Source organism: Lynx rufus, unplaced genomic scaffold (genome assembly GCF_022079265.1).
Source record: "Lynx rufus isolate CCGP_SWC_20201006 ecotype Redwood Valley unplaced genomic scaffold, mLynRuf1.p SCAF_12, whole genome shotgun sequence".
Lineage (NCBI taxonomy): Eukaryota > Metazoa > Chordata > Mammalia > Carnivora > Felidae > Lynx > Lynx rufus.
The window spans coordinates 58,253,833-58,269,390 of record NW_025814826.1 but is presented as its reverse complement, the minus strand read 5'-3'; the positions used below and the strand labels follow the sequence as shown (position 1 = coordinate 58,269,390).

The window sequence follows — 15,558 nt, the reverse complement described above, 5'->3', positions numbered from 1 at the left end:
GGTACATTATTTGCATTTTCTGACGTGGCGGACAGAGGGTGAGCTCTGAAGAATGAACTTGGATTCGATTGCTAGCTCCAGCTCCGTATGTGGGTGACCTTGGCTGCATCGGTTAAACTCTCTGAAGTTTGGATCTTTCACCCGTCAAAAATGATGATCCCTGTATTTCAAGGTTGCTTCGAGGAAATCGAGCATAGAGGTGAAAGTTGGATGTCAGACTTGGCCCTTGAACTATTGGACCCTCTGGGTCATGCCCTGAACTTAATAGCAGAACGCACTCTGGCTCTGATTCTAAACTGTAGGCTTTCTCTTCTTGCTGTTCGTGTTCTTATTCATATGTGCCATCCCTGGGCAGTACTAATTTAATTTAATTTTATTATTATTATTTTTTGGCATTTATTTATTTCTGAGAGAGAGAGAGAGAGCGTGTGCAGGAGCGGGGAAGGGGCAGAGAGAGGGGGACACAGAGTCTGAAGGAGGCTTCAGACTCTGAGCTGCCAACACAGAGCCCAGTGGCAGGACTCGAACCCCAACCCGAGTGCTGGGAGATCATGACCTTAACTGACTGAGCCACCCGGGTGCTCTGGCAGCACTAATTTTAAATGCGCCCCCCGTTTATAGCAGCACTTTCAACAATAGCCAAATTATGGAAAGAGCCTAAATATCCATCAGCCGACGAATGGATAAAGAAGGTGTGGTTTATATATATTCGATGGAATGCTACTTGGCAATGAGAACGAATGAAAGCTGGTCATTTGCGGCAACGTGGATGGAACTGGAGAGTGTCATGCTAAGTGAAATAAGTCAGGCAGAGAAAGGCAGATACCATATGTTTTCACTCGTATGTGGATCCTGAGAAACTTAACAGAACTCCATGGGGAAGGGGAAGGGGAAGGGGGAAAAAGAAAAGTTCCAGAAAGGGAGGGAGGCAAACCATAAAAGACTCTTAAGTACTGAGTGAGAACAATCTGAGGGTTGATGGGGGGGTGGGAAGGAGGGGAAAGTGGGTGATGGGCATGGAGGAGGGCACCTGTTGGGATGAGCACTGGGTGTTGTATGGAAAACCATTTGACAATAAATTATAAATAAATAAATACAAAAATAATGCTCCCGCTATTCAAAGAGAGGCCAGCGCTCTGCGCTCATTTGCACACAGTTAACATTTCCCAAGGCAGTTCAGATAAGAGGACTCAGTCACCACCACTGCCCTCCATACCTCTGATCCAGCCTGGAGAAGCTAAGGAGGAGCCAGAGAGTCACAAGGGTCCCTTTTGTCTCCCAAACCCGTCCCGGGAATTTGGACGAAAAAAATGCTCGCCGGAAACCAGACACAGTCCACTGTCAAGTGCCAAAGGCAGGAAACGTTCTGTTGCGTCGATATAGTTGAAGGCGCGTCTCAAAAGCGGGAGTAGGTTGGAGCAGGGGAAGAGAAAATAAGTGTTTTTACTTTTAAATATTATTGTTCAAAATTTTTTTAGAGAGAGCATACCCGTGCAAGCGGGGGAGGGGCAGAGAGAGAGAAGGAGCCTCTCAGGCAGGCTCCACACTGAGCATAGAGCCCGACTCGGGGCTTGATCCCACAACCATGAGATCGTGACCTGAGTCGAAATCAAGAGTCAGACCCTTAATGGACTGAACCACCCAGGCGCCCCCAAAATAACTTTCTACAAAAACGATTCATGCCGAGAATAGCTTATTTTAGCTGGATTTGAGTATGGATCCCCTGATGGGAATTCTGTCTTCTCTGTTTTGCAGCCACAATGGATTGGCCATAAAAGAGGACAGATCATTTAAGAATACTTTTAGAGCGGGGGACGCCTGGGTGGCTCAGTTGGTTAAGCATCCAACTCTTGATTTTAGCTCAGGTCATGATCTTCGGGTGTGACACAAGACCGAGCCCTATGTCAGACTCTGTGCTTAGCATGGGGGCTGCTTGGGATTCTTTCTTTCTCCTTATATCACATGTGTTCGCTCTCTCTCTCTCTCTCTCTCTCTCTCTTAAAAAAAAGAATACTTTTAGAGCAGTCTGAGTACAGAGCCATTCTAGAATTGTCTGTGTTTGTTTCGAGTCTGTTGCAAATGTCTTGGGCACATCTAATTTGAGAGCAGTACTTTAGAAGGCAGCGATTGGAGTTGACAGATCTACGAGTCCCATTTGGAGTTGGGCTTGGAGAGATGCACAAGACAAGGAACACCAAGACTGCTGGTGGGCACCAGAAGCCGGGAGAAGGGCATGGGGCGGTTTCTCCCTGAGAGCCCTTGGAAGGAACCAGCCTGCCCGCGCCTTGATTCCAGACTCCTGACCTCCAGAACCGGGAGAGAGTAAATGGCTACTGTTTTAAGCCATGTGGTGGTGCGGTAATTAGGAATCCAGGACAAATGTCCATGCTCTTAGAATCCAATGCATTTCTTACTTCTCTCTCCACCTTAAACATTTCCTGGATAGAATTAGCAACAACTAGCCCTTATGGAGCATTGACTGGGTGCTAGGATGCTGTATTATGATGCTCTTTATTTCTTTTTTATTTTTTTTTTATGTTTATTAGTTTGAAAGAGAGAGAGAGACAGAGAGTTTTGAAGGAGAGAGAGAGAGAGACAGAGAGAGACAGAGAGAGAGACAGAGCATGAACGGGGGAGGGGCAGAGAGAGAGGGAGACCCAGCATCCGAAGCAGGCTCCAGGCTCCGAGCTGTCAGCCCAGAGCCTGATGTGGGGCTCGAACTCACAAACTGCAAGATCATGACCTGAGCCGAAGTCAGAGGCTTAGTCAGAGGCTTAGCCAAACCTCTTTATGTATGTAGGTGACCCTTGAACAACACAGGTGGGTCTACTTTTACACAGATTTTTTTTCCATAAGTTCAGAACAGTCCTGTAAATGCATTTTCCCTTTCTTATGATTTTCTTAATGTTTTCTTTAGGTTACTTTATTGTAGGAATACGGCACATAATACATATAACACAAAATATGTGCTAACCTACTGTTTATGTTATCAGTGAGGCTTCTAGTCAACAGTGGGCTTCAGTACTAAGTTAAGATGTTGGAGGTCGGGGCGCCTGGGTGGCTCGGTCGGTTAAGTGTCCGACTTCAGCTCAGGTCATGATCTCACAGTTCATGAGTTCGAGCCCCACATCCGGGTCTGTGCTGACAGCTCAGAGCCTGGAGCCTGCTTCGGATGCTGTGTCTCCCTCTCTCTCTGCCCCTCCCCCGCTCATGCTCTGTCTCTCTCTCTCTCTCTCCTTCAAAAATAAATAAAAACATTTTAAAAAAAGATTTTGGAGGTCCAAAGTTACACGTAGACTTTCAACTGCTCAGGGATTGGCACCCTAACCCTCCCCTTGTTAAAAGGTCAACTGTGGGGTGCCTGGGTGGCTCAGTAGGCTAAGCGCCTGACTTTGGCTCAGGTCATGAACTTGTGGCTCATGAGTCAGAGCCCCGCATGGAGCTCTGTGCTGACCGCTCTGAGCCTGGAGCCTGCTTCCGATTCTGTATCTCCCTCTCTCTCTTCCCTTCCCCTATTTGTGCTCTGTCTCTCTCTCTCTATCTCAGAAATAAAAAAACGTTAAAATTTTGTTGAAAAACCAGGTCCACTGTATTACTTTGTTTAATTATCAGAGCAGCCCACTGAGGTAGGTGGTATGTTGACCTCCATTTTATGGGAAACTCGGAAACAAAGAAGGTACGTAATAGGTAGTAAGTTCCAGAGCTGGTATTGGGACCTCGACAGTCCTGCTCCAGAGCGCACGCATATCCCAACTATTACGCTTTGTGAATTCGTAAAATCTCCTCAACGTACCGTGCGGCTCACAACCCCGTGCCTCAATGTGTACTGTTTCCTCGGCCGGGAGGGCCCTGGCCCTCTCTTCCTCACGGGAGACTTTCAGTGTGGAATGACAGGAAACCCAACTCGCGCTGGTCTTGGCAATCAAAACCATAACGCCACCTCCTGCTACTGACTATCTGGGACCGACGTGCATTCGCCACAGCGGGACTGGGACGTGATCTGTAAGAATAATGGGGAGATGTGGGGACATCAGATGAGTTTTCTTAATTTAGGGAAAACGCAGAGTGATGTATTCAGAAGATGCAGCAGCCCGTGAAGCTGCCAGCTTCCGGTGAACGTGCCATGAAGACACTTTGCAAATTCTCTCATAGTGACAGGTGGCATGTCTTATATCTCTTCCCTGGAATCCAAGTCTCTTGATCAGTGGAGGACTCAGGTTTCCCTCCTCATATCTAACCTGCTTTTAAACACGTAGTAGCATTGTATCAAATAAATACGATAATGACTGAATGAAGGAGCGTTGCCCATGAAGCCCTTCCCCCAGATTTGAGTATCACTGACAAATACGGAGGAATCCTTTCCCTCTCCTCCTTAAGCAGTTGGATGATAAGTTCTGCAGAAGATTCCGTTTACAACTGATGGTGTTTCCTCTTCACCTCTCTTCCCCATCAACTCCTCTTCCTCCTTCCTTACTGTCCAAGAGTCTGCAGTTTAAGTTGGTGGAAACCCCCTCTTTTGTCTGATAATCACAGGAATGTAAATACTTCATCTTATACCTCTTAAGTCTCCAACAGCTCAAAACAATTCGTCGTTCGCATCGATACTCCTGATATCTCTTTGAGAGACCCAAAAAGACAGGTGGTGCCCTGTACCGACCTTTTATCCTAATGCCATTAATATCGTATTGCCGTCGTCTTCAGTCTCTCAGTCAAGTACACTCAAGCACAGGGACGGCAGACGTGAAGTTCATCCCCTGCTTTGCTCAGCACAGACCACAATGCCTGCCATTAACTCCTTCCTTAGCACACGCCATAGCACCTTGCACGGGCAGATGAGTAGCGGATGATATTCCACAATAGATTATGCAAGGAGGCGGGAAAGCTTGTGATGTGAGAGTCAGCCCGACATGGTCTGTGGCACTCTAGAAAAGGATGAACCCTGATGAGGCTCCATAGCTCAGAGCCTGGTGCATAGAACTCACTCACTCATGGACCAGGACAGCCGGGTATGCATTCAGGTGCTGTTGCTGACTCACTCCATGCCCTTGGGACAACTATCTGACCTCCCTAAGCCTCAGTTTCCACATCTGTGAAATAGCAGTAAGAAATGTACCTATCTTGGGAGTTGCTGTGAGGAAGGAGGAAATGAGGTGAATCGTGTATCATAAAGCTTGACGGGTAGTTAAGTGCTGAGTAAGATCTGTTGTTGGCAGTGGGGTTGTCGTTGTAATTGCTACTCTTTCTTTTAAAATTTTTTTTATGTTTATTTATTCGTGGGAGAGACAGAGTGCGAGTGGGGGAGGGGCAGAGAGAGAGGGAGAGACAGAATCGGAAGCAAGCTCCAGGCTCTGAGCTGTCCGCACAGAGCACCAAGTGGGGCTCGATCCCACGAATAGATCATGACTTGAGCTGAAATCGGACGCTTAATCGATTGACTCTTTCTAAAGCATTTGTTTTAATCATAAGGCAATGTCTCGCACAGAAAACAAAACCCTCAGACTACCAGAAGCTGAATTGATTTAAAAATTTTTTCATTTTATTTATTTTTAGAGAAAGAGAGAGCACGCACAAGCGAGAGAGAGGGGCAGAGGGAGAGAGAGAGAGAGAGAGAGAGAGAGACTCTCAGGCAGACTTCATGCTCTGCACAGAGCTTGACGCAGGGCTCGATCCCACTGAGCCGAAATCAAAAGTCAGACACTTAACCAACTGAGCCACCCAGGTGCCCTGAGATTTAATTGATTTTAAAAAAGTAGAGACAGAGCCAGACTCAGATGTTTGCAGGGTGAAAAGCCGCGGAAATCAAAGGCAATTGAATTACGCCTTCTGTTCAGGGAGTAGCTTGTGTTTGCCCAGAGTTAGAGGGAACTAAAGAATGAACATTGCCTGTGTTTTCCAGGTAAACTTTGCTGATTATGATACTTCCTGTTATTTCAAATATAAATGAGAAGTGTTTAATCGTTTTTTTTTTTCATGAGCAGAAAATTGACATCAGCTTATCATTAAACACCGAAGTGAAAAGTGACGACGCAGATCAACAGCCAATTGGTTTTATAGGCTCGGAGGAGGGGGTCACAGGGACCGCATGTCCATACCTGCCCTGAACAGTTTCTCCAGACAGTTCGCGGAGATAGCAGTTGAAGGGCCACCTGCCACATTGCCTCCACCATGCCCTCTGGCCTCTGACTCGGTTTCTTTTTTGGAGCTCAGGCATTGACAGCCGTGCTTTTTTTAGATGCAGCAGAAGAGGGATGTGCAGTTTGCTGTCCTGTATTAATACAAGGTTGGCTTCAAGCCAGTTACTTCTCTGAGCCTGAGTTTCTTCACCTGTAAAATTGTTTTAATAATTCCTACCTCGAAGGATTCTTGTGCCCGTTCGATGAGCTCGTACACAGGAAGGTGATCTTCTAACTGTAACCACACTTCAGGTGTGAGTGTTTTTTTTTAAATTGTTTTAACGTTTATTCATTTTTGAGAGGCAGAGAGAGACAGAGCGGTTAGCAGGTGAGGGGCAGAGAGAGAGGGAGACACAGAATCTGAAGCAGGATCCAGGCTCTGAGCTGTCCGCACAGAGCCCGACGCGGGGCTCGAACTCACGAACTGTGAGATCATGACCTGAGCCGTAGTCGGACGCCCAACCGACTGAGCCACCCAGGCACCCCTATAAGTGATTATTTTTAAATTTTTTAAATGTTGTATTGGAGGAGGATGGTTAATGTCCTGATAATACTGCCTTCAAGGGGCTTCTTTAAGGTTTAATCAGTCTTTTACCTCCAAATTAGAGCTCCTCCAATCACTATTGACACATGATGTTCTTTTTTATTTTTTGAACATTTATTAATTTTGAGAGACAGAGATAGAGGCGAGCGGGTGAGGGGTGGAAAGACAGACACACACAGAATCCGAAGCAGGCTCCAGGCTCTGAGCACAGAGCCTGACGCGGGGCTCGAACCCATGAACCGTGAGATTTGACGTACGATATTCTTGGATCAATGTGAAAAGATAACCCATAGTCAATACTTTACAAATTTCCACGAATGAGTGTTATAAAGCTCTTGTCAATTGCTAATTAAATAGACCCCAGAATCATAACCACTGAATTAGAAACTCAGAATTCCCGGTGTTGGATTCTCCTCCTTCGGGCTTCGGCACAAATGTATCCTTAATTAGGATGCCTTCCCTGAGTGACACTGACCCTCTCCACACTCTGCACACAGGTATATTCTCTACCACACCACCCAGTTTTCTTTTCTTGGTGGAACTTAAAACTACGTGAAATTACATTGTGAATACATATGCTTCCTTGTTTCCAACTAGTATGTAATTTGGTCGCAGCGGGGATCTGATCAGTCTTGTTCATCATGTCTCCAAACTTTGAAAAATGTGTATTGAGTGAATGAACGTTTTCTGGGGAGAGAGAAAAAAGAGAATTCACCGTGTGGGGGGAAAAAGAGAATTCACCGTTCAAAGAGCCTGGGAAGCATGTATTACGGCACACTTATAAATAGGTATCTGTGGGAACAGCTGCGTGCTAAGAGTTGAAGTAGGCAGTAATTTGTTTTATCTGTCCACATGCAGCCACGGGTGGGGTGCTGCTCTAAGCTGTGGGCATCTTCCAGCATTTACAATAATAAAAGTTGCTCTGCTCAGAATGCAGGATCGTTTGCCAGCTCTAGTGAAGCTCATGAAACTTAAGCCTCAGGACCTCTCACTTAACAGGTCCTTCCAAAGCCCTCCGAAGGGTCCTGGCACATGTCTAGTTACTACTTGCAATCTTTTTCTTAAAGAGGATCCTTCCAGGGGCACCTGGGCAGCTCGGTCGGTTAAGCATCCGACTTCGGCTCGGGTCACGATCTCACGGTCCGGGAGTTCGAGCCCCGCGTCGGGCTCTGGGCTGATGGCTCGGAGCCTGGAGCCTGCTTCCGATTCTGTGTCTCCCTCTCTCTCTGCCCCTCCCCCGTTCATGCTCTGTCTCTCTCTGTCTCAAAAATAAATAAACGTTAAAAAAAAAAATAAAAAAAAAACAAAACAAAGAATCCTTCCAGGGGCACCTGGGCGGCTCGGTCGGTTAAACGTCTGACTTCGGCTCAGGTCACGATCTCACGGTTTGTGAGTTCGAGCCCCACGTCGGGCTCTGTGCCGACCATACTTTCAGAACCTAAGCCTTCCCCCCCCTGTAAACACCCAAGGGGTTACTGTCGACAGACACGGAAGCCAATTTGAAAATGTGCATGTTCTGCTGAATGGGTTCAAATATTTCCGGGTGGAAATAACAATGTGGAGGTCTTTTCCATACCAAGATTGGTAGTTGTCCAAGAGATGTGTGCCTTTTTGGCATATTGAAGCAATAGTTGCTAGCTTTTGTAACATAGCTCCTCGTCACCAACGATAGTATGTTGTTACAACGGATTTGGAAGTTAGCGTAGCAGGACAGGGTTTTATCAGAATGGAGGGGAATAGAGCCGAGAGTCCTCCAAGGGCAAGTCTGTCTGAGACTTCTAACTTTGTCCTTTGTTAGAATTTCAGTGGGAGATTTATTTCTGAGAAAATCCCGACTGTGTTCACAGGCAGCTTAGTTGCTGCATGGACAGTGGAGTCAGACGGACCTGGTTTTGAGCCCCAGCTTTGCACCTCAGTAGCCGTGAAAACTTGGGCAAAGAACGTTAAATTGATGTGCCTCCGTTTCCGTATCTGTGAAACTGGAATAATCCGACATCCCTCGCTGACCCTGGTGAGACTTATCTGAAATAAATGTTCGCGGTGTGCCTGACGAACAGGTACCACAGATCCCTGCTTCACCATCCCCAGGTCATGACTGGTGTTCCCAGAGTGAGGGCTTCTGGTTTCCGCGACAGAGCTTTTTGAATCGAGCCATCGGGATGTTCCCGCATCTTGGATTCCCCACAGGCTATGCGTTGTTTGGGGCCAGTCTGATTAACACCCTCCAAGCCTGGCACATGCCAGGCATGATGACCATTTATTGGAGGAAATTGAATTGAACGGTTCAATAGAGCCGAATACGCACGCGTATGTAACAGGACAGCAGAGGGATGTGTGGTATGACATTTGCGAACATGTGTTCAGGAGGATTTCTAGGGCGTATGTAATTTCTCCTGGACTGATGACTCTTAGAAAGGATCTTTGAGTATTGATGAGACTATAAAATCCCTTCCTGTTCCCCTGATCCCTGCTGCCCTTGAACAAGAGGACTTTCCTTGTCCGTTGGCCTCGCAGAAGGGTTAAATCCTCTCTTGGGACCCCAGTGTTCCTCTTCTAGACCTTGTGGACCAGCCTCGCAGTCACTGTGATGGACAGCGTGTTAGCTGTGCCACTGCCACAGATGTTAACTCCGGAGCCCGCCGCCTCCTGGGTCTCCCCTGCCAAAATACGGACAGTGGCCATCTTCTGGACGACCACAAATCTTGTGACTGGACACTAGAAGACTGCCATTTAAAAATCCATTCTCGGGGCGCCTGGGTGGCGCAGTCGGTTAAGCGTCCGACTTCAGCCAGGTCACGATCTCACGGTCCGTGAGTTCGAGCCCCGCGTCGGGCTCTGGGCTGATGGCTCAGAGCCTGGAGCCTGTTTCTGGTTCTGTGTCTCCCTCTCTCTCTGCCCCTCCCCCGTTCATGCTCTGTCTCTCTCTGTCCCAAAAATAAATAAACGTTGAAAAAAAAAATTTTTTTTTTAAATAAAAATAAATAAATAAATAAATAAATAAATAAAAATCCATTCTCTCCATGACCACGATTGCCAGCAACCAAGAGCAGAAGTAGCTGAAAATAGCCTCTCTCTCACCTCCACATTCTATCTTGCAGGAATACACCTAATTTGCAAAATCCAAATTGTATCCAGAGCTGCAGGATTTAGGGAGATGCAGGAAATTAACTTCCCAGCCTCTTTCATTCAGAAAGGAATATTCGGGGCCTTTCCACTTTGGGATGGCAGCTCCCAGGAAGAAGCTCATTTTACTTATGATCTAGTGTCACAAAGGCATACAAGGTAAAACAGAGAAAGTGTCTGTGAAACCGCACGTCAAGGCCGTGTCTCATCCGCTTGATTTCGGGCCCGCGATTGTGTCGCAAACTCCAGTTTAAAAAATGCTGCACTAGGGGCCTCTGGGTGGCTCAGTTGGTTAAGCATCCAACTCTTGGGTTTCGGCTCAGGTCATGACCTCACAGTGCGTGAGTTTGAGCCCCATGCCAGGCTCTGCACTGGCAGAGCCTGCCTGGGATCGTCTCTCTCCTTCTCTCTCTGCCCCTCCCCCTCCCTCAAAATAAATAAATAAATAAACTTAAAAAAAATGCTGCATTAGAGGTGGCGGGTAAAGGCCACCATGCCCACCGCCAATGCAGTGTATACACAACATCAAGAGTATTCAAGATAGCCCCGGCTTTTGTGCCATACTTACCAAAGTTTTGAGCATGGTTCTGCCGCTCTTGATTTCATGGGCAGGTTTTTTTTCACTTCTGAGCCAATATGCTCATCTATAAAATAGGATAATAAGACTCGCTTTGTCGTTATGTCCTTGGACAATATATACTATCTCTCTTATTTTTTCTTGGCTGTAAAATAGGCTTTGCTCCATTGGCTAGCTGTAAGGGTCAAAGACGATAAATTGGGTGATAACTGTCACACGCAGGTGCTCAGATGTCAGTCCCTTTCCTAGTCATTGATCCTAATCACCCACCTTGTCTTTCCATATCTGTTACCCTAGAGTATTGGTTACACCTTTTGCTGTATAATGACCCCAAAACGTAGTGGCTTAAAATAATCACCATTATTTAGCTGACAGTTCTCTGGGTTGGCTGGGAGTTCTTCTGGGCTCTGGTGAGTGTCTCCAGTCACTGGGTGGGACTGATGCCTGCCGGGTGATCTCCCTTACCTGTGCGGTGATCTCACTCACACATCAGGCAGTTTGGCAAACCAGAGACCAGGGCATCTAATTTTCTACCGCGTGGTCTCTCGTCCTCCAACGGGGAGCTCGGGCACATTCACGTGGTGGTCGCAGGGGTCCACGCACTACAGGAGGTAATAGAAGTCCCAGTGAACAGGCACATTTCACACCTCCGCTTGTGCCATATGTGCTCTTGTCCCGTTGGTCAAAGCAAGCGACTCAGCCAAGCCAAGAATCCATATGGGAGGCCGCTACCCAAGGGGAATTATTATGCACATATTTACATGCAATCTACCACATTTAGTAAGGTTGGGCTGTCCGTGATTCCCCTTTGCCGAAGCTCTGCAGAATACCGGACAAAAACCACATCCCTCACTTTTCTCCCCACCTGTAGGTTTACAGCACATGAGAAGATGTTTGTTGTAGACAGTGTGGCTTATCAAAAAAGGTACATGTTCTATGGGGCATCTGGGTGGCTCAGTCGGTTAAGCGTCCAACTTCAGCTCAGGTCATGATCTCATGGTCCGTGAGTTCCAGCCCCACGTTGGGCTCTGTGCTGACGGCTCAGAGCCTGGAGCCTGCTTCGGATTCTGTGTTTCCCTCTTTCTCTGCCCCTCCCCTGCTCGTGCTCTGTCTCTCTCTGTCTCAAAAATAAATAAAAACATTTAAAAAAAAGGCACCTGTTCTAATATTATATTATTTATATTAGATATCTCTAGTATTAGATGTTTATATTGTAAACCTTCTTTTCTGGTCCATTTTGGAAGGTTAAAGTGTAGACAGGAAGGAACGTGGAGGAGGAAAGGAGAGAGAGAGGCGGTCAGCTTTGGTGGAACCCCCACCATACATCAGAGATGTAGTGTCACTTCCGTGAGACCCGCATGGAGGGCTCCTTCTCATTCCCATTTTCCCGATAAAGAAATTGACACTCCTGCCAAGATCATTCAGTGAGAAAATGACCTCAGACCTAGTTTGTCTTACATCAGAGCAAAATCTCTTCCTTCTCGCGGGTAACATGAAGATCTGGCTGGTAAATCGGGATCTCCTTCCCGTGGTTTCCTCAATGCCCACTAGAGAAAACATTTTTCATTTTCAACGAACATAACATGTCCACCTCTGACTACAAAACGGGTTTATAAATATGAACGGATCCCTAAGAGAATATCAGAGTATTTTGGTTCCATTGATACATCTAAGAAATGGCATTTTTCAGGCTCAGGAAGCCACTCCAACATAGACATCTTGGACTTTTTAAATTTTACGTTTAATGTTGCCTTATTTCTGCTTTCCTTGTTATAGCCTTGCTAGCTGTTTTGTCCTGACAAGGCCAAAGGAATCAAAGTCTAAGTTTTGATCTTTCAGTGTGTGCGTGTGTGTGTGTGTGTGTGTGTGTGTGCTGCAAGTTGATCTCAGCCCTGTTGACAAAAGGAACATGAAGTTGAGCAAAACACATGATGAAAAGAAAGAAAACCATAAGACCTATACACCATATGATTATAGGTATTACCGTATACTATATAACATGGAAAAACCATATTGACCTATATACGCTGGGATTTCTCTTCTCCCAGAATGTCGAAGATCAGGATGTTCCAGACATTAAAATATGCTGGTTAATGCGTGGTCACTGTGCAGATCAACTGTTCTCAAATGTTTGTCCCCAGGGATCCTAGACACTTGAGAAGGCTGCCGTGAGGACACTGACAGCCAGTGAGGCAGCCTGTCACTGTGGACTGTGTTCTCAATAGTTCTAAACTCACCTGTCGGTTTCCCTCTTGCCTTCCCGCGATCAGTCACGGTTCCTCAGCCTACGTATCTCTGAAAGATGCGGTGTGAGTCATTCGTGAAGAATGTCAGCTGACATTTACGGAGTGCCTACTGTGTCCCAGACATTGCTCAAGGTACTCAGGATACCACTAAGATCCTTGCTCTCGTGGACTTAGGGGGAGATGAGAGGAGATCAGCAGTGAGCAAATGAACAAAGGCCTAAGCATGAAATTTTTCATGATCAATGCCATGATTATAGATGAGGTGACAAGGAGCAGTACTCCAGATTGGGGCTTTGAAGAACTGAGACCTTTGGGAAAAGGCAAATTAAACAGGCAGCTGGGGGACGAACATTCCATGCAGAAGGAATACCTAACACAGAGGTCATGAGATGGGAACAAGCTTATTACCATGTTCAAGGAGCAGAAAGGTTCATGTGCCTGGAGGGTGGTGTTGATTGGGATGAATGATGGGAAACTCGGCCAGAGCACATATCTGGGTCAAGTAAATTTGGGTTGCTATTCATCAAAGTGGATGTGTCAAGTTTAGGCACTTGGATATAGAGCTTAGAGTCCAGCAGACAGGCTAAGATTGAAATACAGCCTCTGGAGTGGGTCAACATATGTATGGTGTAGAAAGCCATTTCCCTAGAGGAGTTAATCCAGGAGGGTAGTCCAAACGAGAAAACAGGAAGAAGTATGGTGCTGAGGTCTGGAGTCCTCCAACATTTAAAGGGGTAGGTAGAGGAGAAACAATCCGCAAAGATGTTAAAAAGTTTAAAAAAATAAAAATAAGATGAAAACAGCCCAACAACAACAAATCAGAAGAGCAAGGTGCATAGACCAGAACCAGAAGACGTTCCAAGGAAGAGTAGTGGATGACTCCCTTCAGTGGCGGCCAGAAGGTCACAGGAGATCCATCAGTGACCCATTCTTCCTGGGTGGAGAGCGAGGGAAGCCAGACACAAAGGAGAACAGGTGATTCCGCTCAGGACAGGAAAAACTAAGCTTTGGCGATGGGAGTTCTGACTCTCCACCAGCTCAAAGCATCTCATCTTCCACATCTCTTATGCCGCCATCTCTTTGAAACAGGCAAGAGCCAGGTGGTGTCCTGAACTGATGTTTAGTGCACTGCTGTTAATATTTTATGGCAGCAATTTTCAGCCTCTCAGCCGACTACACCACGAGCATGGGGGAGGCAGAAGTGAAGATCGTCCCCTGCTTTGCCCAGTGAAATAAACAGCACTCGCTCATTCCTTAGTACATGCTTGCTAAATAACAGTTCTCCAGACGCATGAGTGAGTAGCGAGTGATATTCCACAGTAGATTATATGAAGATGTGGAAAAGCTTGTGGCATGAGAGGCAGTCCCAGGTGACCCTCTGTCCCCGAGGAAAGAGTGAACCTGAATCAGGCTCCATAACACAGAGCCTGGTGTGGTGAACTCACTCACTAATGGACCAAGACACCTGACTTTGCATTCAGGTGCTGCCTTTCTGTGCCCCTTTGTGTGCCTTTGACACAGCTCTCCAGTCTCTCGGTGCCTCCGTTTCCACATCTGTAAAGCAAGGATGATAAAGGTATCATTCTCGTGAGTTGTGGTGAGGACAACGTGAGACGATTCACGTACAGAGTTGGACCCATTAGTGCCGGCCAACAGGAGCAGTGGTGGTGGACAGAATCCTATTTTGACAATACGATTGCCATTCTTTCTTAGGCATTTGCTTTGCTAAATAACGTGTGGACTGCTGGGGGACACGAGGGGCTTTTGGGTTGCTGTCCTGTTCTGCTTTTGGGTCTGGGTTCTGTTCACGAGAGCGTGTTTCATTTGTGAAAATACATCCAGCTGTACATCTAGGATACGCCCATGTTCCTCTCTGTAAATTACACTTCAGTTACCGATAAGAAAAAGCCATCCTTCAGTGGCTCCCCTTAGCTTTCAAGGTGAAGTTACTGTTTCTTAGTTTAGCACAAGAGTGACTTTAAGACCTGGCCCCTCTCCACATTCAACTATTTGAAGCACTATGAGTACACCATCTGTTACCATCATCCTGGCTTCACTCAGACGATTTCCTCTACTCAAAACCAAAACTCGGCTCAAGAACCACCTCTTCCAGGAAGACTTCCCTGACTGGGTCAAGATACCCTTAATTGGACTCACACTGCCCCTCACCTCCCGTCCATCGCTGCGCTTACCACCCTAATATCTTTCTGTACTTGTCTGAAGTTCAGTGAGGGGAGCAGCCTTTTCCTCATTACATTGTGTCATTTTGAGGGAGAGCTTGAAAAATAATTGATGAATGATTACTTAAGTAAATAGATGAATAATATTAAAAGGAATTTCCTTTTTCAGATTTATGATCGTAGAGAGATGGAAATGGAAAAAGAGCTGGAAATTCTTTTTTTTAAGTTATTTATTTATTTTGAGAGAGAGAGTGCAAGCTTGCATGCAAGTTGAAGAGGGGAAGAGAGAAAGGGAGAGAGAGAATCCCAAGCATATATATATATATATATATATATGTGTGTGTATATACATATATATACACGTGTATACACGTGTATATACATGTATACATATGTATATATATATATATACACACACACATATACAAAGTGCTAAAAATGTGTATATATATGTACATATATATGTGTGTGTATATATATATATATATATATATACCATTTTTTTCTGTTTCATCCCTTGTGCAATTTCAAAAATTGGAAAATTTTCAGCCTATATACAATAACAGTAGCTTCCCTTTTTTTCTCCTTCTCTTTGCCCACTGCACTGACCCACGTTCAGATCTGCTTTCTTTGCTGGAGACTTAGCCACGACTATGTCACCTATTTTCTGTCTGTCCCCTAGGCTTGCAGTCCATTCTCTAGAGTCACACAAATA

At 46.0% G+C, this 15,558-nt stretch overlaps 1 protein-coding gene across 1 annotated transcript in view; it reads left to right on the top strand.

Moving 5' to 3' along the window:
• The window catches only part of ADCY8 (adenylate cyclase 8), a 222,390-nt gene that overhangs the window by 58,834 nt on the left and 147,998 nt on the right, over window positions 1-15,558 (top strand). The gene's annotated exons all lie outside the window — the stretch shown is intronic.